Below are 26,738 nucleotides of genomic sequence, written 5' to 3'. Positions count from 1 at the left end.
ATAGAATGGTCTTTATATGCAGGTGGTCTAATGTTGGACTTTATATTCAGGTGGTTTAACATTGGACTTCATATTCAGGTGGTCTAACGTTGGACTTTATATTCAGGTGGTCTAACGTTGGAATTTCAGAAGATAAGACATATCTGGTGTTAACGTAGTGGATGGTTTAGTCTAGGAAGAACTGATTGTACAAGTGAGAGAGAGAGAGAGAGAGAGAGAGAGAGAGAGAGAGAGAGAGAGAGAGAGAGAGAGAGAGAGAGTCAAGTCGTTGATTTGGTAACTGGTCTTCTTTTAATCGGCCGTAACCGAATGGTTCGGGTTTAGTTTTTAGTTTTCTGTAAGAAAAAACTATTGAGATTGCTTTATCTGTCCGTCCGCACTTTTTTCTGTCCGCCCTCAGATCGTAAAAACCACTGAGGCTAGAGGGCTGCAAATTGGTATGACGATCATCCACCCTCCAATCATCAAACAGACAAAATTGCAGCCCTCTAGCCTCAGTAGTTTAAATTTTATTTGGTTAAAATTTCATGGGCGGCGGCTCATATGAACAGCATTATACCGAGACCACCGAAAGATAGATCTATTTTCAGTGGCCTTGATTATAAGCTGCACAGAAAACTCGACTTCACTTGTTTATCATGTTATTTGTAAAAAAAAAAAATAAATAAATGAATAAAAATGAAACCAGTTTAAATTGGGTAACAAATGTCAAAAACTTTTGAAGAAAAATTTATTGTTCACAAGCGTTATGTTACCTAAGAGCGTTTTACGCAGTTCTGGTCAAAGAACTTAAACTACGCCGCTTAAATATAAAAGCAGGCCTTATTTAAAGTAACGAAGGGTATCTTTATAACGTATGCATAAATATCTAGGTAATGTCCCCCACCACCTTGTAATTTGGTTCAAATGCTTTCCTTGTCAAGCAGACTAACAAAAACTCCACTTGATAATTCAAGTGTTTGTGATTGTTACTTTTTCTCCTTACGTAACTTGAATGATTTCTTCTTACATTGGTATTTTTCCGCGCTCTACTACTTTCCTTAAAGGAGCCTTTGTGCCTACAGTATCCTGCTTTCTCAATGAAGGTTGCAACTTGGCTAATAGTAATGACAACAATATGAAATCTGATCTTCAAATAAAACATAAAGACGGATAAAAGTAATAATATGAAATCTGATCTTCAAATAAAATGTAAAGACGGAAAACTCAAAATGATCGACCTGTCATTGTGTTAGACTGCGGAAATCGATCTCCTTTGCTCGTACTCTTTACTTTCATTCCTTCCCAAATTTATTAATAGTTTAATATAATCAATAATTTGTCATGACTCAGGAAAATTGCATTACTGCAATATGCGAAATAGCTCATGAATGTTTAATTTTACCCGCCTGTTTACAAGCACGCGTGTGCACACATACACAGACACGCACATACATACACATATATAAATATACATACATACTGTATATGTATATATATACATATGCATATACATAACATATATATATTATATATTTTTTTTTCCTCCTGGTCTTGGCAATATCATTTATCATTAAGCTAAGATTTCCAAGTAGCCACCCAATTACCGAGGCTATATATATATAATATAATACACACACACACACACATATATATATATATAAATATATACAATATATAGCCTACATGTGATTGCGCGCATGCTTGCCAAATAAAATTAAACATCAGTGAATTATTTCGCATATTGCAGCAATGCAATTTACTTGAAAAAAAAATATATATATATACATATATACATACATCTATATATATACATATACATGACTTTTTATCACATCACCGTGATTCATATACAATCAGTAAGCTACAAACGTCCTTTAATATCCAATTCGCTCTACCTCGGAAATAATATATTTTCATACATGTTACCGAAGGGGAATTTTTAGTTGATAATAAGTTCGTCGTCCCGTCCCGTGTATATATATATATATATATATATATATATATATATATATATATATATATATATATATATATATATATATACTGTAAAGCAAAGATTACGAAATACAGCTAAAGCCAATTAAAATTCCTTAGCAGCATACTTCGGTATAGGAAAAAAGTGCTCTCTCTCTCTCTCTCTCTCTCTTCACGGTGGCGGCCGAAGTAAAGACAAGAGAATGTTTAAACTGCGGCTGAAAAGGGAAAAAGTAAATATCCGGTATGCGGACATATGTCTGACTTCTAGTTAATGGGTTTCTTGTCAAACATTCATTTCCTACGCTCTTCTCATTTTTAAGGCCGACGTTATTAGTTTCCATTAGACTTTATTTCATAATAATAATAATAATAATAATAATAATAATAATAATAATAATAATAATAATAATAATGTACATTGAAGATCCACAATTACATCAATAAATTATATTATCTGTTAAAGTTAAACACTGAGGAGGAACACCGTTCAGATTTTCGAAAGCCTTTGTTTTTACCTTTTACAAATAATACAGTTTATTGATAAACTTGTGGATTTTCAAACCACAACAATTTAATCACGACAATGAATTTTTTAATAATAATAATAATAATAATAATAATAATAATAATAATAATAATAATAATAATCATTTTTTTTCAGTTTATGGGAATATACAAAAAATAGAATGCCCGTGTAAAACTTAGCGGCAATTAAATCCTTTCTCCGCATCTGGAGAAATTAGAACTTTGTTTTGATTATTTTTAAAAGCACATGATAAATCTAAGACTTGAAACTCTTAATTTCTCAAATAATATAAGCAAATAAACTAATCACTCAATTACGTCTAATATTAAAATCAATCTGATATTAAAACAAAACTTTATACATAATTTAACAGGATTTAATAAGTTATTAATTCACGTACGTTCGAAATATCATTAAATTTAATAAGTGAGGTTCTTGGGATTTAATTATTATAGTCGTCCCTAAATATTTTGCCTTAATAAAATTTGCTGAGCTTAGATTACTAATTATATATAAATATATATATATATATATATATATATATATATATATATATATATATATATATATATATATATATATATATATATAAAATAATCAAAACTCAGTGTGTGCGTGTGTGTCTGTGTTTGCGCGCGTTTGTGTATTGGTATGTGCGTGTAGTTCTTCAAAATTCTCATCGTCTATATCATTGTAAACCAATTAAAAATTGTAACAATTGATTTGACCCCTATTTTAATAGACATTATTATATCCCTGAGCCAACAGTACATAGAAAACGCGAACACCGCCGCAACGGTTACACACGTTTTTTGTGCAAAGAAAACGTATCTTCACGGTTGCCCGCAAATGACTCTTGAGACCATAGTCTGTTTGTATGTGTTAAGAGGGAGGTCGGTATGGGCATAAGGGAATTGGTAAATGACATGCCATGGGTCTGGGAAGGGTGTGTCTCCATGATATATGACCACGCACTGCAACCCCCCTTTCCTGGCCTCATTCCACCCGGTTTAAACACTCGATTATGGTGTAAACAACCGTTCCTTGTAACCGAATCATTATTTATTTGCACAAATGGTTTCTTGTGTAACTCGAGAAGAGAGAGAGAGAGAGAGAGAGAGAGAGAGAGAGAGAGAGAGAGAGTTACGAACATTACTCATTTGTCAAGAGGAACTTGGAAAGGAACTAAGGCCTTCATTAACGCATGCAAGGATTTGCTATTAATAACATGTGGTTGTCATCAATAACGGGGATGACAGAGTCGTTAAAGTGAATGATTATCTGCCCTGAGATTCTAACCATCGAAAGAACTCTGCTCATGTCGGAAGTAAAGGACATTTATAATGAATTTTATATATATATACATATATATATATATATATATATATATATATATATATATATATATATATATATATATTATATATATATAATATATATTATATAATATATATATATATATTAAAAAAACGTAAAATCTTATTTTTTATTGTTCATGTAAGCCTGATAGTTTTGATTAAATTAATAAGTAATTAAGCCAAGCAGTAATTGTCAAATTGGGACACCTTTGACTCATTCAACGGATTTCAAGATAGCGTGCTTTCAACAAATCTCTTTCGCTTAACAAGACGACTTAAACATAACTTACACCTAAAGCAATACACAATGAATATCTACTCGCTGGACCCCTCAAACACTCGCTTTGGAGCTACAAATATTCGTCTGAGTCACTAACTGCAATGAGAACATGAATTTTTGTATTTGGGGCAGACTACAACGAAGGATCCAAGCTTAATACGGCTGACATCCAACATACAGCGAAAGCTTTCTGCGACTGATAGCATAAATCTGAGATGTAGCTTCTGCCACCGGAAAACACAAGTTTATTATTAATATTTCTATTATCATTATTGGAATGGAATATAGAGTTTAGGCCAAAGACCAAAGCACTGGGACCTACGAGGTCATTCAGCACTGCAAAGGATATTGCGAGTAAGATATTTGCGAGGTGTAGCAGGAGGAAGACCTCGAAGTTGCATTTTGAAATAATTGTTAGGAGAGGGTGGAAAGCAAGACGGAAGATAATGTGAATGGAGGTACAGTAAAAGAAACAAAAGGGGTTGCAGCTAGGGGCCGAAGGGACTCTGCAAAGAACCTTTAGTAATGCCTACAAAGCACCCTGTAAGGAACACTGACGGCACTACCCACCTACGGGGATTATCATTATTCCTATTAAAAAACACTCAAATTAGTATGAGTCTTGAAATGGAGAAACAAATCCACAGTTATGTGTGGGTATAAATACATTTAAAAATAAAGCTGAACTGAGAACTTTCGAAAATCTGTACGATTCTCCTTTTCAATCTGTCGTTTGCACCCATACATATAACCGTGGATTTGTTTCTCAAATTATTATTATTATATTATTATTATTATTATTATTATTATTATTATTATTATTATTATTATTATTATTATTATTATTATTATTGAGAGTTGCAGTTCACTCTTCCTTATTATCAAACTGTAACAGTAACTGAAAACTCATTTTTACATTATTATTATCATTATGATGATGATGATGATGATGATGATGATGAATGTAGGGTGTAAACGTTCCTTTTAATTACTTTCTATCTCGTGCATCTAAACTTTTTTGTACTGCAATGAATCTACCTTGTCTATCTCTATATATGGCCCTATATATGGCCCTGAGTTTTATTATTATTATTATTATTATTATTATTATTATTATTATTATTATTATTATTAAAACACCTATGGCTGCTCCCTATGGATTAACATTAACGGAGACCATGAAACGTCTTACTTTTGGTCAAAATGCCAATCTTCAGAGTCTCTCGAACATGCTTCGCCAACCTTTATCACGGACAATCCCCTTAGGAGGGTAGTACCGTCAATGCACCTCATGCGATGCACTGTAAGCATTACTAAAGGGTGTTTGCAGCGATCCTGCGGCCCCTAGCTGCAAGCTCCTTTTAGCCTTGTATTTTACCTCCACTCTCACTTCCTTTCTTCAGTTTGCTATCCAACCTCTCTAACTCTTACTTCTTCGTGCTATTTGGTATTTTCTCCTAGTTCCACCCTTAGATCATAGTAGTTCGCCTGCTTTATTTTCTGGATCTCTTTATCTTGCTATCCAACCACTCCAACTCTCTCTTTTCACTGCCTTCCGCACTGAATGTCAAAGTGCCCCAGTGCTTGATTTGTCAGCATAAATTTTGTCAAATCAAATCAACCACGGGCAATATGAAATCTGTCCAGTCTGATCATCAGACTTTTCAATAAGACAGGGCTGACAAAACGAGGCGTGTGATTCTGGCTGACAGGGCTCCTTGGCGTTCACTAACACTGTTTAACTTCAACAATATACACACATATACGAGTATACAAACATTTTATATGTAAATTATATATATGTATGTATATATATATATATATATATATATATATATATATATATATATATATATATATATATATATATATATATATATATATATATAATTTATATTCAATTCAATGAACAGTTCTTTTATAAAGGATGGTTTAAGAAAAATTAAAATTGTCACCGCCACATTCACATTCCAGTTAAAATGTTGAGTATTCCTTAGTTTAACTAGACCACTGAGCTGATTAACAGCTCTCCAAGAGAGGGTTGGCCCGAAGGGTTAGATTTATTTTACGTGGCTAAGAACCAACTGGTTACCTAGCAACGGGACCTACAGCTTATTGTGAAATCCAAACCACATTATGACGAGAAATGAATTTCTAACACCTATAAATTCCTCTAATTCTTCATTGGGCGGTCGGAGAGTCGAACGCTGGGCCAACAGCATGCTAGCCGAGAGCTCTACCCACCCCTACAATGAAGAACATTCCAGGTGATATGATCCCTCTAAGCGGAAAACATTGGTACTCCATATATCGACAAAGAAACCTCATTTGCAGCGCGTCTTACTACACCACAAAAGGTGCACAGCATCCAGATATATGATTCACCGCTAAGGTCAACAGAGGCATCGAAATACGCCCAAGAAAATGAGAGAGAGAGAGAGAGAGAGAGAGAGAGAGAGAGAGAGAGAGAGAGAGAGAGAGAGAGATACCGAAGTTCGTATCTAAAAGACTAACATCGCTAAAACGGTCTTAACTGTTACGCAAAGCTACATCTTTCTTATCGGCAGCTTATTTTTTCGCGGGTGGACTGGCGGTTAAAAATCGCCCTTTCCACGGAAAAAGCCTTTATCTTTACGGCATGTTTTAGTAGGGGCACAAGTCCGCAGATGGCGCTGTTATCTAATTCATTCTAACAACTATCACAACCCTCAGCGTATGAGGCTGGTCGAGAGATAAGTCGAGTCTCCAGCGGCGCTTTTCGAAACTTTTTATTTTCTGTAATTACCACACCATAACACAGCGTTTCCTGGCAGTCTCGTCGTTAAACTGTAGAAATTTGTAAACTGCTACGAAGCTGCTTGCTAAGGTTTCTAATAGCACTATGAAATAACGACGACGATGATGATAAATTTTTCCACAAATATCTACTCTCATTATCATGGCCCTTTTTTCTTTCAAATTTGGAAAAGCTATCTGTAGAAATATTTAAGTAATTTAACGCTTAAAAGCGGAGAACAATAACAATATGATAAATGACAACGCTAAATAATAATAATAATAATAATAATAATAATAATAATAATAATAATAATAATAATAATAATAATCGAAATTAATATTACTTAAATAACTGATAATAATAAACTTCATGAATCTTATTAATAATAATAATAATAATAACAATAATAAATGTAATTAAAAATCTTATTTGCAATCATTTGTATTCGTTGGAGCTCAAATTTCAGTAATAAAATCTAAGTTTACGCAAACATACACACGAGGGATGCTCAGCAAATTGCAACACATTGTAATTTTAGTTACCTATTAAAATCCATCACCGTTAATGTGGATCCTAGATTAATTATCAGTATCACCGCAAGGCCTACTAAAAATAACAGGAAAAAGTTCGCTCGTCATAGTCTTAACATGAGATTTTCTGTCACAAGTCTTTAATACTTCTCCTTTTGATAAAGGGGGAAAAAAAGTAAAAAATCGAGTTTTCTGTACGGCGTATAACGATGTATGAAACTCAGCCACGGCCTATGAAACTCTCAGCCGCGTCCCATGAAACTTTCAGCCACGGCCGGGTGGTGGTCTGTCCTATAGCGCTGCCAGACGCACGATCATGGCTTACTTTAACCTTAAATAAAATAAAAACTACTGAGGCTAGGTGGCTGCAATTTGTTGTTTGATGGCTGGAGGGTGGATGATCAACATAACCAGTCTGCAGCCCTCTAGCCTCAGTAGTTTTTTTAGGTGTAAGGGCGGACAGAAAAAGTGCGGACGGACAGACAAATGGCCATCTCAATAGTTTTCTTTTACAGACAACTAAAACTGATGAACATGGAGCTGTTCGCCATCTTAAATGGATTTCTGGGCGATAATCTATGATGCAGAATTAAAAAAAAGTTACACAAAAACTAGCGAGTTCCTCAAAACCTTTCAGTGAAACTTGCCATTAAAAGATTTTAAATCAAGCTATTTCGTCTTCCTTCTATAAGTCGGCAAATCAAGACTTTACCTTGAAATAATTCTACACTTCGTCTTCCACGAAATCTTAAAACGTGTAGGTGGTTCACCTCACACAAGAAATCAACAAGGACGTCACTTTAATGGAGTTTATCTCTTTTTACTATAGTGTTGTATCTCTGGTAACAGCTACAGAGAGTTTTGATGACTTCCGGCAAATTAGCAGGTGTCTCGTACACGAACACTTAATCTTTTTCCTAACTCACTCAGGCTACCTGGTCTACAAGTATGTAACTTGGGTATAACTTGAATATAGAATTTTAGGCCAAAGGCCAAGCCCTGGGATCTATGAGATCATTCAGCGCTGGAGGGGAAATTCACAGAAAGAAGGTTTGAAAGGTGTAACAGGAGGAAAACCTCGCAGCTGCACGCAGTTGCTAGAAAGGGTGGAAAGTCAGATGGAAGAAAGAGAATATGAATGGATGTACAGTTAAATGAATGAAAAATGTTGCAGCTTGGGGCCGAATGGATGCTGCAAAGAATCTTAAGTAATGCCAACAGTGCAACAATTGAGGTGCACTGACGGCAGTAACCCCATAAGGAAAACTTGCGTATAAATAAAGCAAAGTTTGCTCTCTCTTTCTCTCTTTGCATCGACGATGAAAGGATGATGTATCTTGGGAGAATAAAAATAAGACAGGTTCGAGACGGTAAGTCCTAACCCTAAGGATATTACGCACTGTTTCAAAGCTCGGCCTAGGGTACCTCCATGTTGCACACTCATGCAGGAATCAATGGAAAGAGACTATGAAGCCAAACACTGGGGCACTCAGAATTCAAGACAGTGAAAAGACGAAGTTACTGTAGTTGGAGTGTATGGACACAACATGCATAGCGTCCCCACCCCTCCCCAACTGCGGGGTAATTGGCCAAAGTTAAGTATAGCTTAGTTTAACCAGACCACTGAGCTGATTAACAGCTCTCCTAGAGAGGGCTGGCCCGAAGGATTAGATTTATTTTACGTGGTTAAGAACCAATTGGTTACCTAGCAACGGGACCTACAGCTTATCGTGGAATCCGTACCACATTATGACGAGAAATGAGTTTCTATCACCAGAAATAAATTCCTCTAATTCTTCATTGGCCGGTTGGGATTCGAGCGCTGGGCCAGCAGAGTACAGCTAGCCGAGGACGATAACCACCCGTCCAATGAGGAACTGGGGTAACTGGCCAAAGACTGCCGTTGTCACACACAGAAAACATATGAATTATATATTCGTTGTCTAGAGTATGATCATCATAGGCTCCGACCTAAATCATCTATTCCATCTCCAACTGTATTTTTCATTCTAAAATCCATGAGTAGGAGAAACAGCAAAAAGTGACAATAATTCTCTTTAGCTCCCTATTATTTGCTGTAAATTCACACACACACACAAAAAAACTCTCCATAAACATTAACTTGCTTTTGCTTCGGTCATGAATAGTTTGTCAGTTCGGTAAGAACATTACCATAACCACAAACATACACACACACACACACACACACACACACACACACATATATACATATATAAACATACATACTGTATATATATATATATATATATATATATATATATATATATATATATATTGTACAGTACTTTATATACTGGACTGTTTGTCCAAAATCTACGTCTGTCCACTTCAAATGAATTGTAGACTGCAAAGGTCCAGATTTCATTAGGTTTTATGATAAATTTCCTCTCAGTACGTGTCCATCTCTAAGTTCAAAACAGTGTGTTATCAAAAAAATATTGTTATTCCAGGTATAATAATTAAATCAGAACAAAAGAATACCTCTCAACTGAAATTAAGAGAGTTCTTATGAGCTCAAATGTATCGGAGTGCTGCTCCTAAGAAGAAATCTTCACTTACTTTCTGCCTGAGCTATGGTCCCAAAACTACAAGTCGCAGGATTTTCAATCGCGTTTGGCAGCTAAACTATATTTAAGGTGACATTCAATGTCATTCAATAGAAAAAAAAACTCGGTATCATTCATTATCTTCAGCACACGGACGGGATCGTGAGAAGGAATGATGAAACGTTTTCGCTCGTTATTCTATACTGTAAGACTTCCCCATTACCATCAGACAATCGAGAGAGAGAGAGAGAGAGAGAGAGAGAGAGAGAGAGAGAGAGAGAGAGAGTAACAATAGTGGAAAACCACTCAAATACAGTAGGTCTTTCCCATTACCATCAGACGAGAGAGAGAGAGAGAGAGAGAGAGAGAGAGAGAGAGAGAGAGAGAGAGGGAGAGGGGGCGGGGGAAACGCCCCTCAGGGCGAGGGACAACAATAACAACGCAGCTTTTAACGACTCGCGAAAAAGTTGAAGTCTGGTAATTAAATGTTTATGGCGACAGTTGTGATGTCCGCTTGACCGCTTGTTTGTCGCCAGCCGCTTGCGGTGAGTTCCGCGGTCTCCCATTCGCTCGAGGAAAATACTAAGAGGAGATTTTACGCGAAAAAGAGGACAAGGGAAACATTCGCGTTCACGGATTCGCAGGAACCCTTTTCGATTTTGCTTTGATTGTTTTTCTGAGAGTTAACGTGCTTGTAGCTCTAATATATGTGAGTTTTTGTTGTTTTTTTATATTCACAAATACTCAGCTACAAGTACCGTTTAATGTCAATTCATTATACCTTGGGCATATTTTATCAGTTAGGACTGCCTTTGGATTTAAATTATTCCTAGATAAAGTGAACTCGTCATTAAAACGATACCTGAGGCTTAATATTTGTATACACACAAACAGACAAGACACACACACACCATTATATATATATATATATATATATATATATATATATATATATATATATATATATATATATATATATATATATATATATATATATATATATTTACTTTAATATATATATAATTATATACAGTATGTGATTTAATAGATAGCGTGTGTACATCAACATATGTGCTTTATGAGATCCGTTCATAAAACAAACCCTATGAGAGAGAGAGAGAGAGAGAGAGAGAGAGAGAGAGAGAGAGAGAGAGAGAGAGAGAGAGAGAGAGAGAGGCATCCTTTATAGAACAGTCGAGTTTTCGTAAATATTCAACATGAAACGAGTAGACTCTTCCGTCCCCTGTCATGTGTTTGGCGTTTTTAAATCCAAATGTCTGCTTAACGAGAGAAGAGTTTACTGAGGCACATGAGATCATTACCGTTCAACTCGGCCATCAGAGGTTCGACAGGATAATAAGACACCCTCCCAACTATTCATTCTTGCGGCCCTATTCAGCTCTCAAAAACGTGTCCACTCTAATACCAAACACCTCTGCACTGAATTATTCTCTCTCTCTCTCTCTCTCTCTCTCTCTCTCTCTCTCTCTCTCTCTCTCTCTCTCCCCATGGTCATTTAGTGGCCCTTTCTCACGCCTCTTGCAATGCTCTATATGTAAACACTTCAACTCCACTATTCTCAAAAGCTTTTTTTTTTTCCTGGAGCACTTTACTGCACACCGTTGACTCTCGTCCATCAAGTCTCCTTTCTCTCTCTCTCTCTCTCTCTCTCTCTCTCTCTCTCTCTCTCTCTCTCTCTCTCTTATACCCAGCATAGTGATATTACAGCAACGTTTCTGTTCAAGTTTTATTTTACAATTTTTGTTTGTAAAACAAACGACTTGGCAATGCAAATGATGTCTTCATAAATTTACTCACATTCTCTCTCTCTCTCTCTCTCTCTCTCTCTCTCTCTCTCTCTCTCTCTCTCTCTCTCTCTCTCTCTCTCTCTCTCAATAAGAAATGGAAAGTCTGAGTGTATTGCTGCGAGTGTCTACATGGACCATTGACTTTGATAGTATTACTATGAAATAAATAAAATTCAGCAGCAGGAACGATAATTAAAATTTACTTTACAAACCTGTTAACACTTAAAACTTAATATGTAAAATAGAATCGTCTAACTCAAAAAATACAATAGATGTGTATAATGAAAACAATGCAATATAATAAAGTACACCAAATGATGATGACTACACCCTTGTGTTAAGAGACCCATCAGTCCCAGCCCCCACGCCTCCCAATAGGAAAACCCGCAGTTTTATAAACTCAATGTAAATGAAATTGTGCTAAAAGTCTTTTTAATTCAAGATATTATCTGTTGATGCTGGTGCTGGTCCACTGACAGCACAAAGATGCAAAACATACAATCATTAAAAAATCTAATTATGGAAAAGTTAAAACCTATAGCGCTTGTCAAGGTTGACAATGCAGGAGAACTGTCTTAAAGCAGGATTTAAGGCCGAACGCTTACGTATTTGTTTCTCTCATACCGCTTTTGCAACCAAGTATAAAAAGAAATCTAAGTATTTCCTAAGCACAAGAACTCCCCAAACTACCTATAAAAATTTCTATCAATTTATTTTTCTGAATGAGGGAAGATATTAAACACAAAATGTACTCAAAGTATTTCGATCCAAAAAACCAACATCTCAAAAAATTATCCGAAATAGTTTCAATTTCATAAACAAGCTCATCTAAATATCAGCCTTTCGGATAATCTGCCCTGCTGAAGTATATTCAAGATCTAATTACAATTACCATTATCGTAGCCACGACGGGCTACACAGAGTAAATCAACCGATCAAACAATGTATCAAAGTTTGACTGAACATTATCATCTAATAAACAAAAGGTCGGTGAAATCTGTAACCTGCTTTTTATATTTTTGAAGACATATTTAGGTCCCATATGAAGACACCAATATTTCCGGGGATTTTTTTCCACTCTTTCTTCAACTTTTATCTAAAACATCTCGACATTTTAAAGTCGCCCTACTATCGGCATGGAAAGTTAACAAACAAGAAAACGCCCTAACATTCTGAACCCCAATGCCTGCTGTTCGAAGGTACAAATTAATATTCACTCATACCTTTAAATCCTGATAATTAAATGTTTCCTAAAATAAACAATAGCACGAAGAAAGCAGTGAACAACATACCTCACCACGAGACTTCACTAAGAGTAGGGCATACCCCAGCTTCAACAAATGGTCACGTACCAAGGCTCGCATGATACAAATTTGCAAATGGTAAGCGATACAGGGACAACTACAAATATTTTATACGTCTTTAGAAACTGTGAAGGTCAGCCGTAGGACAAGTAATTAGATTATCTTTTAGATCTCAGTTGGACCAATATCGTACGCCTAATGTAACATTTTCAGAACAATCTAAATCCAAATATCGCGGTTTTTTCGTAATCCAAGGAATAAAATTATTTCTCAACGGCAGCAAAAAAATTGCACAGACTTAAATGAGAATTTGCATGAGTCAAAAAAAGGAAAAAATTACTTCCATTAGCTTAACTAGCTTAAAGGTATTTAAACAGACTTCTTATGAAACAGTAATTACTTTGTCCTTACCTCGTGCTTAAGCAATGCCCCTCTGTCCCATCAAAGTGGCCACCAGTGACCAAAAAAATAAGAAAGAAAGCAGTTTTTTCTTATATTAAGAGAGTTTCGAACATCGAAACTAGGCTTAAACCCTAAGGACGTATAATATCGTAATCTCGTAAATATATATTTCAGTCACAAGTAAATGTCACATCCTTCTTCAAAGTTACTTCTCTGAATACATAACGTGCAAACCTAATAATTACATCTGAATAAAATCTGATACTTACTAATTTTCACATACTTGTCAACTGACAAAATTTTTAAATACAGTTTTATTTCAAACTTATTTCCTGTTTGCATAGTAAGGCAGATTGCACTATATTTTCGTATATAACACACACACACACACACACACACACATATATATATATATATATATATATATATATATATATATATATATATATATATATATATGTGTGTGTGTGTGTGTGTGTGTGTGTGTGTATGTATGTATAAATGTATGTAAGTATATATGTACATACATATACATAATATAGTATATATATATATATAATATATAATGTGTGTGGGCGTATGCATATCGACCCTTTAGATGTAAACACCCCAAGTTTTTCTGTTCAATATGCAGCCACTTATCTGCTGACCAGTTCATGAATGAAGAACGCTTTCCCCAACGACCCGAAAACATACTGAACAGTCAGCTTTCTAAGCAAATGCAGAGGGCAATCAGCCGGTACGCTCAACCGCTGGGTACGCGTACCCTGGGCTGTCGTCCTCATTAGGGCACCTGAAGGCAAGTTACTTAAGGTTACGAGGACAATCCTTTTGTCGCCCCGGGTACGAGGCGCTATAGAAAGCGCCGCGCAAATACAGCGTAGCCTTGATTTAAATATAACGTAACGGTTCTTGTCTCGTCGTGGAGTGCTCTCTCTCTCTCTCTCTCTCTCTCTCTCTCTCTCACACACACACACACACACACACACACACACACATATATATATATATATATATATATATATATATATATATATATATATATATATATATATATACATACATTTATTCACAAATATCGTTTAATATCCAATTCACCATGCCTCAAATATCCTAAACCTATAATTTATAAATTGGATATTAAACGATATTTGTGGCTTCATATCTGAAAATAAAAAATTCAAGCGTATGCTGTATATATATACACATATACATATATATAATGTGTATGTATGTATGTTATATATATAAATAAATATATATATATATTATATAAGTATACGTTAAGTGTAAAATTATATATTCATTACGTATTTAACTTTCACGACACCATTGCTGCCTTCACCTCTTAACATCCCAAAGGAACCATGTTCAAAGCAGTTGATATACGATGAATTCAACAAAACTTTTGACAATGAAAGGTCCCTAGTTCCGCGTCTGGTTTCGTAATCCTTCCTCGTTTTAGGTCTACCGTTCCACGTAGATCTACAGCGATATAAGAACTGATACGAAACAAACCAACACAACTCTTACTTTTTGGTCATCTTCTGAAAAAAATCTCTTCAACTTTAATGACTCAGGCATTATAGCTCGCTGTACTTTCGGCCGATTCATCTTTGCAATGTATTTTTTCGTCTTTAGTTTACTCTTTGAAGCTTCATTCTCCTTTTCCGTGTTCTTTTAGGTATTTTCAAGGTGAAACCCGTCGAAGCAACGAAACCACAAAACATATTACTAATCTCAGTTGAAATTACAAATGAAAATTCACCTTCGGCAAATGATTACAGACAAATTGCCTTTTGTTACGATGATCCTAAGCTACTCTTGCTCCGCTAGTAGTAGTAGTAGTAGTAGTAGTAGTAGTAGTAGTAGTAGTAGTAGTAGTAGTAGTCGGGATTGTCGAGGCAAATAATAGTTAAAGAGAATGCCAAATGGTTTAACAGTAAATTACGCGAAGCTAAGAAAAAGAAAAGAAAAATGGAGGATCTATGGAAAAGATCGAAAGAATCAAAAAGTAGTGAAAACTGGTCACTGCATAAAGCATCTAAAAATCATTACAACGACTTGATTGTGAAAACCAAGAAAATAGATTACAATAAAAATGTTTAGTGTAGAGAAAAATCCCCCCAAAATCCAGGACAATTTAGCCGGAATATTGGGACTCACTAAAGAAAAAGTTCTCCCTGATGTAACTGGTGACTATAAAAACCTGGCCGATAACTTTGTGAACGACTTTGAAGAAAAATTTGAAAGAATCTGTCATAGTTTAGATAAGGAGATCCCTCCTGATCTCCCGGTGATCGCGATGAGAAATAGCAAATTCAGTAACTTTAAAGAACTGAACATGAATGACTGACAAAACGATGAGAAAAGTAAAAAACACCTTCTGTGAAAATGACCCGTTTCTCGTTAGTGATATAAAAGAGGCAAAAATTTGATCAGTTGCGGGAGTTATATTTTGTTATTGTCAACATGAGTCCAGTACAGGCATCTTTCCCAAACAGTGAAAAGCTTGCCTGTATAAAGTCGGCCTATAAAGGAAAAGGTGATAAAGAAAATCTAAGCTTCTAAAGACCAATATCGAACCTATCGTACTTATCAAAACTTATAGAAACGGAAGTTCACAAACAAACATGGAAACGCTTGAAACAACTCAGCATCATACCTGATGATCAGTCAGCATACGGAAAAAACACTCAACAGAGACTACATTGTGTGCAATTATAAATGATATGGTAGAAATTATAGCAAATGGAAAATGTGGCATCCTGGTTATGCTTGACCTAAGTGCAGCATTTGACAGCTGACCACAATCTACTGCTTGAAGACCCGAGAGCAGTAGGCATCGAAGATGACGTACACAAATGATACAAAAGCTACTTAGAAAATAGGAAGGTTACAGTGGTTATATCAAATGTGAAATCAGAAAAGAAAAGCCTAACAAAAGGAGTGCCCCAAGGCAGCGTTCTGGGTCCACTGCTATTTGGCATTTGCACAACTGAATTATCTAGAATTCTAAATAAGCACAAGGTTAAGTATAAACTGTATGCTGATGATACTCAGTTCTGTTGAAACGGTAGAAGACACCATTAGTAAAATTGATGCAATAATGAAAGATATCAAAAAATGGACGCCGGTTAAGAAATTGAAACTCAATGAAGACAAAACTGAGTGTATGCTATTTGGATCTGACAGTGCACTACGAAAATATGAACACTTCAAAAAGGATAACTATTGGTTCGTCAACAATAAATATTGTAGCAGCAGTGAGGAACTTAGGAGTATTTATTGATTACAAATTGGCGATGAAGAACCATATACTGTATATTACAAAAACCTGTAACTATCACATTAGAAACATTGCATTTATCAGAAAATACCTAAACGAAGATACTCTGAAAACAGCAATTTGCTACCAAATACTTTCGAGGCTTGACTACCGCAAGTTATATACTACGGTCTCCCTAATTACCTACTAGGAAAACTGAATGGAGTACAAAATAGAGCCGCAAGGTTAATAAAAGAACTACGCATTGGATCCCAGTAAAAGCTAGAACATAAAATACTACTTCAGTCTTTAAAGCACTAAAATATGATGGACCAACATACCTGAGAAACTGCTTAAACTTCTTTAGACCAGAAATGAATATTATAATCAGACATGCAAGCGAAGCATATACTGTAGGCTATTTGAACCTAGAACAAATTGTAAGTCAGAAGAGAGAGCATTTGTACACTGCGCACCAAGACTATACAACAAAATACCGCCGGAAGTGAAGAGCACACAAGAAGAATGCAAATATAAAAAGGAGCTACGATACTGACGAGAAAACACTGAAAGACAATTCTGAAATATAAGAAGCATCTTATTCTGAAGAGGTAAAAGGGCCCGCCAGAGAGGGAATTATCCCTGTGGACGGCTGCACATAAAACCAAACAAAGTGAAACAAAGTGAAGTGGTGTAGTGCACATCCGATTATCTACTGAATAAATCCGTTAGTTTTGCTTCAACGTCTGTGGCTGCTTTGCTCCCTATGAACAGCTTGACTCGAGATACCATGACACGTCAAACTTGTCCAGACAAAAATCATGAAAACTCTAGGTTCAATCTGATTCTCTGAGCAAGAGAATGGCGACAGCCCGTATTTCAAAAACATCTTAAACAATCAAGCTAGACGATTACTGTATTTTAACGAAGAGTTGGCAATAGGAGGCGTCTTTATTTCATTAGCAGATTCCTCTATGATTTTTGCCAAGCTTCTACCAACGCTGTCATGTCATCCTATGACTGACTGAATATAGATTTTAGGCCAGAGGCCAAACACTGGGACCTAAGAGGTCATTCAGCGCTGAAAGGGAAACTGACAGTAAAAGGTTTGAAAGTGTAACAGGAGGAAAACCTCGCAGTTGCACTATGAATGAACTGTTAGGAGAGGGTGGAAAGTAAGATGGAGGAAAGAGAATATAAATGGAGGTACAGTAAAAGGGGAGGCACGCTGCAAATAACCTTAATGCCTACAGTGCACCCCGCGAGGTGCACTGACGGCACTAACCCCCTACGGGAATGTCATCCTATGAGGAACCTGGTCTGAATGTAAATTACAACCGCTTTTATATGTATTTTTGGTTATAATTTTGACCATTTTATTATTATTCCCTAGTGCTCCTAACCATCTACACAGTTATTTCATTGTGATTTAATCTATCACTGTTTGGCTTGATGAAATGGCACTGGAACTGCTGGGTAATGCAGTACCATGACGAGAATGGTTAAGCAAAGTAAAACTGTGATAATTAAATAAGAGATGAAAATGATTGAATACCATAAAAATATCGACGTCTGTTATCAAAAATATGTCGTTCTGAATGTCATTCAAGAAGATCAAACAGGTTTGGACATATACGCTCATACTTGTGACTTTGATTTAGACGTATTTTCTTAATGCGACTGACCCAAATTACAGCACCATCCTCTGCGGATATTGGCCTTTGAGATTACTATTACCAGCGCTAATACTGCACCTGCTTTATTACCATTATTACTAATAGCACAGTTACTTTAAGTACGTCCGATTTCATTACTATTTAATACCACGGGTAGTGTCCGTACCATTTTGACTTGGACTTGCAAACATCACTACTGCTGTAGCCTCCCTAACAGTTATTCTTATTGTTGTTAATATTCAGTACAGTTAGCTAAATCCAGCGTTACCATGACTGCTATGCCAGTGTCTGCATCCGAATTATTACTTTTATTAATAGTGTAGCAGGTAAAAGCTTTTTTCACCTTGCAAATGTGTTTTGCACTGTCGCCATTGCACCTGCATTCTGTGTATGTGTCCATGAATTGAAGTTTGTTCTCATCATACGAACACAATGTGATCAAGGTTTTTGACTAAACATCCCCAACAGAGTACTGTACAGTACTGTGCATTATTCGAAAGCTCACTGTTGTTGCTAAGCCTTTTAATAATATAATAATAATAATTGCCAGCTACAAAACGGCAATTAAGAAACTGTAAAAAGAAATTGGTCTCTTAATAATAATGCTAATAATAATATTTGCCAACTATAAAACGACAGTGTTAATAAACTGTAAAAATAGAAATAAATGGAGCTAAGGGTTAACTCAACAGAAACATTGTAATTACTGATAAAATACTTCCAAACCCTTATTCGATAATCTCATATCTCTACAAAAGCCTTCGGAAACAATACCTTTATCGAAAGGGAATATCAGATCTTGAACTCTAGAGAAGAAAAGGATGAGAGAGAGAGAGAGAGAGAGAGAGAGAGAGAGAGAGAGAGAGAGAGAGACTGGCCCCCCTAAAGGGTACCGTAATCACCTCCTCCTTGCGCCTGTCTTCCTTCCCCGCCTGTATGACATCACAACGATTTAACGGTTCGCCTAACTGCCATTATACTGCTTTAGAGACGTCGTCTAGATGGTCGGAACCATATTTTCACCAATGGATTCCTTCGAAAGGGGAGGAGGGGGCCAGGGAACCCCCGTACCCAAAAGCTTCACTTTACCGCCCCCTAAAGTGACCGAGGGACTCTCGCTGTGACGTAATGACCTCCCGCTGTTCCTCACTACATCAACTGAGGAGTCTCCTCCGACTGGCTGATCCCTCACTCCTACGGATCCCTCCTCCTTCTCCTAACCCCTTCCCCCTTCTGGGGACCCCAACTCAGCACCCCATTTTTAATCAAGTGGCCATAAATCTCAAAATAGTTTATTTCCAAACAATACGTTTTTCTTTTTCTTTTTCTTTTTTTTTGTCAATTATTCATTCAATTTAGGTTCCTCGTTGTGTAACCCCAAAGCCTAACTAACAACCCACACGATGGGCCAAGATCATCATCATCATCATCACGCTGAAACCCAAGAACAATAAATTCAAGTTAAATCGACGCCAGAATTTGTAAATGTAAAATTAACAGACGAGACCCACTCGGGGTCCAGCCCACAAAAGCTATAAAAGACGTCTAACAGCTTTCCAAAACGGGGATCTTATGCCTGGGCTCTAGTAAGAGAAAGGTGCGCCTACTGGTCTACTGCGTCCAGTTGATAGCATTTCGACAATAAAATTCGTGAAAAATGTGAACGATGAAAATGGTACGAACAAATGTTCTTAAAAAATGAAAGAGAATTTTCTGAATTTAAAACAAATCTTAACACAGTACACTGAGTTCTCATATTAAAGTGTGCGTAACACTAGAGTTGTATCTGTACCATTTTGACTTCTCTTCCACTTGCAAATGTCACTGGTGCTGCAGCTTCTTTAATACTCTTGTGGCTAGTTTTTAGTAATTTTAGCTAATTCATCATTACCGTGGATGCTATATGCCTGTGTCTACATCATAAATATTACTGTCATTAACAGAGTAGCAGGTAAAATCTATTTTTCTGAACGTTAAGAGGATACCACTTAACGATCAGAAAAATAGATTTTACCTGATACTCTGTTAATGACAGTAATATCCTCCAGGTAAAAGCATCAAAATCGTTAAAACCACCACTACGTCATGAAATTGAAATCGGAGAGCAGTACTTGTACAGATAACATCATGAAACTGTTCTGGAAAACAGTTAAGACCAGAATAACAAAAATCTTATCCTTTCGAACTTTTAAATCGCTGGCCCTATGCGAAATCTGGTTTCTTATTGGACACTTCGCGATTATTTGTGTTCAAGACAATACATTATCATGACACATCTGAATTTTGGTCGTAGTTTCATGACTCTATCGAAACTACTTGTTGTCAGCGGTTCATAACAAAAGCGTATACGATCAAGAGTCAGTGTATCATTTTATACTTGAATATGTCGTGATATAATCAAGTGTCATTATATCATTATACTTACTTGGGTCGTTATAAAATCAAGTGTCAATATATCATCATATTATTTACTTAGGTCGTTACTTCAAGCTACATGATTTGAAAAATTCCTTGTTATATTAACTGCATCTCCCTCTCTCTCTCTCTCTCTCTCTAAACATCCATTTAAGGGCTTGTAAAATCTAGCATAATTTCTTGACCGAGAAATAGTATTTAAACAAAATTATTATCATTATATATATACATATATAAATATATACACACACACACATATATATATATATATATATATATATATATATATATATATATATATATATATATATATATATATATATAAATATGTGTGTGTGTGTGTGTGTGTGTGTGTGTATATATATGAAACATGAAATTTAGTCCATAATGCCACGTACCTGCCACTTTCGGCCACTGAGCGCTTGAGACGGTGGAAAAAGGAGTTGGAGTGGCTGGACAGCAAGTAGAAGCTGGGAGCAATCCCACAGCTGAAATAAGAAGTAACAGATTGAGAGGTTGGACCGCAACGTGCAAGAAAGCTGGAATAAAGGTAAAGTAAAAGGCTAAAAACTGAGTATAGCTAAGAACTGAAGGGTCATACAGTCACCTTTTAGTAATAGTTATGTACACAAACAAACCCCCACAATATATATATATATATATATATATATATATATATATATATATATATATATATATATATATATATATATATATATATATATATATATAAACGAATCACGAAGATATGGAACGTGATGAATATATATGTAAAGACAAATGCCTCGATGGGAAAGTGAAACAATGGAATGGTTGCTAGGCCTTTCGACACACGGTCCTTTACTAGCATACTGACGAGAAATATAAAAATACGTTTACGAGAAAGGTCGTATAAATGACAGATGATCTGTGTTGCATTCCAGGTGCACCTGTTCCTTATAATCGCCATCCTCAGGGATATCTGTATGTTATCTGTTGATTATACGAACTCTATTGTGCCATTTTACTTATATATTTTTCATCAGTCTGCTAGTAAAGGACCGTGTGTCGAAAGGCCTAGCAAAGCAACCACTCCACTGTTTCGCTTTTCCTTCATGGCACTTGCCTTAATTTATGTATATGTATACATATGTATGTGTAAACTTCAAAATATATACAGCAGTTCGCCAACTTTAGTAAAGTACAATAGCACTCATTAGATTATTATTATTATTATTATTATTATTGTAAGTTCATATATCACAAGTGTTAAGGTATAAACAATATGACAATTTTCACGCATGGAATATTTGCTATCAAGCAAATAATAAAAATCTAAAAAAAATTTACAACCTACAAAAAGAAACAAAAAGATCAGCAAAAAAACTCTCCCAGGAAGCCCACTCCAGTGATGAATCGAGTCCCTGGCACTGGATGTGATATTGCAGCACCTCTATTGGTTGGTTGGTTCATTTAGTTAATTTAGCCTTATGTCACCAGGGCCCTCGCTCAAAGGCCAGCCCTTACGTGTAGTAAGGTGTTAAAAGGTACTGTTATGCCTAGTGTAGACCTCTGGACTGGAATTTGCCCAACAAAACATGACGCCCCCTGCTGAATGTGGGTACCCGCACAGCGATTAGCATGCTAGTACTTACACGTAGGCAATGAAGATAACTAAGGAAGTTCCTTGTTGAAGAAAAGTTTTGTGGATAACGACAAAATAAAGACACCTTTGTACGACTGTCCGAATCATAATTACCATTGCTGGGAAAAACACCTATAAGGAAACGGCCCCAGGAAGCTGCTTACATCCTGACAGAAAATATTCCACTAATGGTAGAACAAATGATAAGGAGCCTTAGGCATAAATACAATCATCTCTGTGGAAATAAGATACTAAGGACGTATTTATAGCTCTACAGTATATGATATGGTTTAAAATGCTGTGAAAACCTTAAGGAGACAAAAGCGAAATCACATATCAAATATTCAAAATTGCTACTTAGGCAAATCTCATCACATGATTTGCGGACTTTAGCCTAAGATCCCACTTACTGCACCAAATACCATAACTTTCCTTTGCATTGTCATAAATCATTAACTATATGAATTACATCTTTTGCCTGCTGCACAAACTAGTTTTCCAGGCCAACAGTCATGTAACTAGTAGAGGCAAAAATCGTGAAGCTCCCAGAGCACTACCTTGTGGATCACCAGGCAAAATAGGTCTAGCTCTCCAAAAAATCAACTACCAACTTGATCCTACCATCTACTCAAAAACCTGAAGTACTGTAGATCAAGTAGCCTATGACGGTCTCAAAATCTACTTTACAAAATATATATATGATGATATCTTTGTAATCACCTGAGGCCAAGACAGCACCTAAGCTAAATTTGAATAACCTAGGACTAAAATCCACAGGGCTGCCTTCGGTGTAGCTGTAGTCAGAACTAAAGTGGGATCATAGTTGTCTAAATGTTTCCTGTAGTTATCAGGAAGCATACAGACATAGGGATGAAGATTAAATTATCAAGTTTTTAACAGCCTAAAAGTAGCCTGGAAGGAAGAATATTGGTCCGTTATTGTTACAGTCAGCAGATACACAACCCATTGAAATAGGAATCGTTTTACTGACATTTCAGCTAATTCTGAAACATCATTATTTGAAAAAGAAAAAGGATGCAGTGCGCGCTGTATCTGGGACAAAGGCCCAGATTGTTCATAGCACTTTTCTTCCTCTTCTTATGCACATCACACGAATTACAAGATTCTGCAGCGAATACCCCTCATATCTCACCGATGACTTCATCTTTCACTTTATCCACCTTTACAATACTACCATCAACTATCTGTTGTAGTGTCATTTGGCTTCAAGTTTCCAACACATATTTCAAATGTTACCTCTGCACTTTCCAATCACCATAACACACACTGCAAACCTAATTTACTTTTTGCAGATTTTCACTTTTTACTCCATCCAGGCCGACACATTGCTTGCGCTCCCAAGTACTTCAAAACATGCAACCTACCCAGGCTCAGACCAGCCATCCCTCCCAAACCCCCACAATGACACACACAGCAAACATTCTTCGTGGGATGGAATTTCAAATCATATCAAATTAGCCTTTAATCGCCAAGAAGTTTAGTCACTGTACAGATTTTGATTTCATACCATCCCCCAATCCATGATTCACGTTAAAGAGGTTTTCAATATCTGACAATAAATGCTGTTACCAACGACTCCCGAGTTTTTTTGCAAGCCCTTAAGAAATATGCCATCTAATATTGCAAGGAGCCCAAGTACCATTTGCAAGGCTCATCATATCTATGGAGATGACATATGAGTGCCATTGGCTTCAGATCTTTGGCCGATATTTATTGAGATACTGTTTTCCTGCTTGATCAACAGCTTCCTTCAATCTGTAACTTTCAGACAAGAATGCTTCTAAAAAGCGAGTTCCATTTTTTTCACAGAACTGGAGATAATAATTTAGACCATCACAAGAAGAAATTCTCATCGCCCATTGTCTACAATTTCTCGTTCAACTGGGAACTTCCATTCATGCTTGTAGTGCTTGCTCCCAAGAACAATGCTATGTTACTTGTTTTGCAGACTATAAACATTCACATTCCGCCAATGAGTTCTCTTATCAGGTGGCCTCTTGTAATACCTGATAGTCCACCTTTATGTTTCGTCGAAATCGGTAATCAACAGGGCGCAAGTAAAATTTCTATTTCTTTTCATCTATTGCCAAGCTCTGAAATTCTCTTACTAAAGCTTTTTTCCACTGACTCTTATGGTTCTGTTTTTTTTCATTTAACCGACCGGGATACTACCACCACTTGCTTCCTGGTTGGACCCCACCCTTCTTCCTTCCTTCTCCTCGACTTCTTTCGGGACTGGGCTAGAAAACGGAATAAGGCTGCCAATCCAACTGGCTTTCGCAGGCATCGAAATCTTTCATTCTTCTATCTCATTGCTATGTTGTTTTTATGAGCATTCATTTCTGTGAAGATTCCTTCATAAGCCAGTGGCCCTAAAGGCCTTTAGTAAGTGCGTTTGTGTTAATGATGATAATAATAATACTCACGTCTAACTTCTAACGAATAAGGAGCCTGCGGTGAAGCGGACATCATATCTAAGGCCTGACCAGGCTCAGTGACGTTATTCACTGATGATCATCCTTCTAAGTGCCGACCCAGCCCAGATTTATAGCGTTAATGATCGGAATACCAGTGGTATAGCAATCTTGTTACTGGCGTCGATAATTTTATCTACGTAGAGAAGAAAAGGAAACTAATAGTTTGTTTTGATTAGGAATAACAAGAAATATCACTGCCGGTACGTGCCAGTATCTCTCTGTACTATGTACACGTATTATACTCTCGAAAGCAAAATGCTTGAGTTCAAGCCGATATATACCTTGTCAGTTGCAGTCACAGAAAAGTCAGTTAAAACCATTTTAGGAACTGGAAATTTAACCAAATGAAAATTCAAGCCAATCCTCAGCAATCATTATTAATATACAGACAACCGGGTGGTATCATTTAAAATAAACATCACGTAATCAAACACCTAAGGAAAAAAAGTCAGTCAGTGCCTTAGAAAATCAGACCAGTAAAAGTGTTAACGAGTATTACTGCCGCAGATAAATAACTTCTGACTTTATAAAACTCTCGTCGACAATTTAATGTCCTCGACACCTGCAGTAAAAACAACTCGAACAAGATCACAGTAATATTTTAACTAGAGCATCATTTACGCTCATATATAACGATCTTTCCCACTCAATGACTTTTCTTCCAATGCTCAGACTCCTACGATAAAATCTTTATTGATTGGATTAGAGTACAACTCATTATAGAGCGCAAACTGTGTAGTGGTTCCAACTATCCCTTAATGGTCTAGCGTCCAGCCAATCTGTTCTGCGGATTACATAATTTTTCATTTGTATGAAATGTGGATCTTTGATGACGCTTCAATTTTCACATTCTTACTCAAAATATAAACCAGAGGATTAAAGATGGTACGAGTCAAAGTTATTAGGCGCAAAAAGACACAGAAATGACAACATACCTCAACAATATTTGCTAACAAACAACGATACAACCAAATAAAACTCAATAATCTAGCGACCAGCTTTCAGAGCCTCTTAAATCAATATCAGCAGAGAAAATGCAGCCATTAAGAGAAGAGAAACTGTGATAAATCACAGCCCAACGGTCGCGCTGTGAAATACAATGAGGTTAAAATATTAAATTATAGCCAGCTTAAAGGACGACCTATTTTGGACTCTCTCCCCTCACGCGCATGTCGATAAATTTAATAAAGCTTACAATGAAAACAATAATACAAATGCGGTTACTCGGCAGAAAGAAAGAAAGAAAGAAACTGTAGTTCCACCTCCCTCTTTATTGCCCCAGTTTATTTCCTACCTGATTTGCATATAAGAGAATGGTCCTTGTGAAGTACAAAACAAGAAAGAAATAAAAAGTAAAGGTACGAGAGGAGGAGGAGGAGGAGGAGTTTGTTTAACCAGGTCACCACAACTATTGTTGGAGTATGAAGAGCCACTTAGTACCCTTCACAGTCTCACTCTTTATTCGTGTAACTCTCGTCCCTTAACTTCAAGTATTCACACCTTGCCTTACGCCATCCCTTTGTATGCTAATATCTTAACACCTTTATGTGCAACCCTCCTCCCTCCCTACTCACCTCTGCACACTCCTCTCTCTCTCTCTCTCTCTCTCTCTCTCTCTCTCTCTCTCGGTAGCTACGATTTCAGTGACCATGGTGCACGTTATCTGCCATGAATTTCAAAATCACTTAAGTTCTCCTCATCGGTAAAATTACATAAGCAACGTACGAGTTACCTTATCCACACA

The 26,738-nt window shown here is 36.4% G+C and overlaps 1 long non-coding RNA gene across 1 annotated transcript in view; it reads right to left on the bottom strand.

The window, feature by feature from the left end:
- LOC136825973 (uncharacterized) overlaps positions 1-26,738 on the bottom strand; it is a 92,127-nt gene that overhangs the window by 50,611 nt on the left and 14,778 nt on the right. Inside the window, exon 2 of the long non-coding RNA XR_010849500.1 lies at positions 21,271-21,360. This is a non-coding gene — a long non-coding RNA (uncharacterized lncRNA). The remainder of the gene's footprint in view (positions 1-21,270; positions 21,361-26,738) is intronic.

This window comes from Macrobrachium rosenbergii, chromosome 40 (assembly GCF_040412425.1).
Source record: "Macrobrachium rosenbergii isolate ZJJX-2024 chromosome 40, ASM4041242v1, whole genome shotgun sequence".
In the NCBI taxonomy this organism is placed as follows: Eukaryota; Metazoa; Arthropoda; class Malacostraca; order Decapoda; family Palaemonidae; genus Macrobrachium; species Macrobrachium rosenbergii.
Note: the sequence above shows the minus strand (reverse complement) of the source record. Positions and strands in the feature narration are given on the sequence as shown.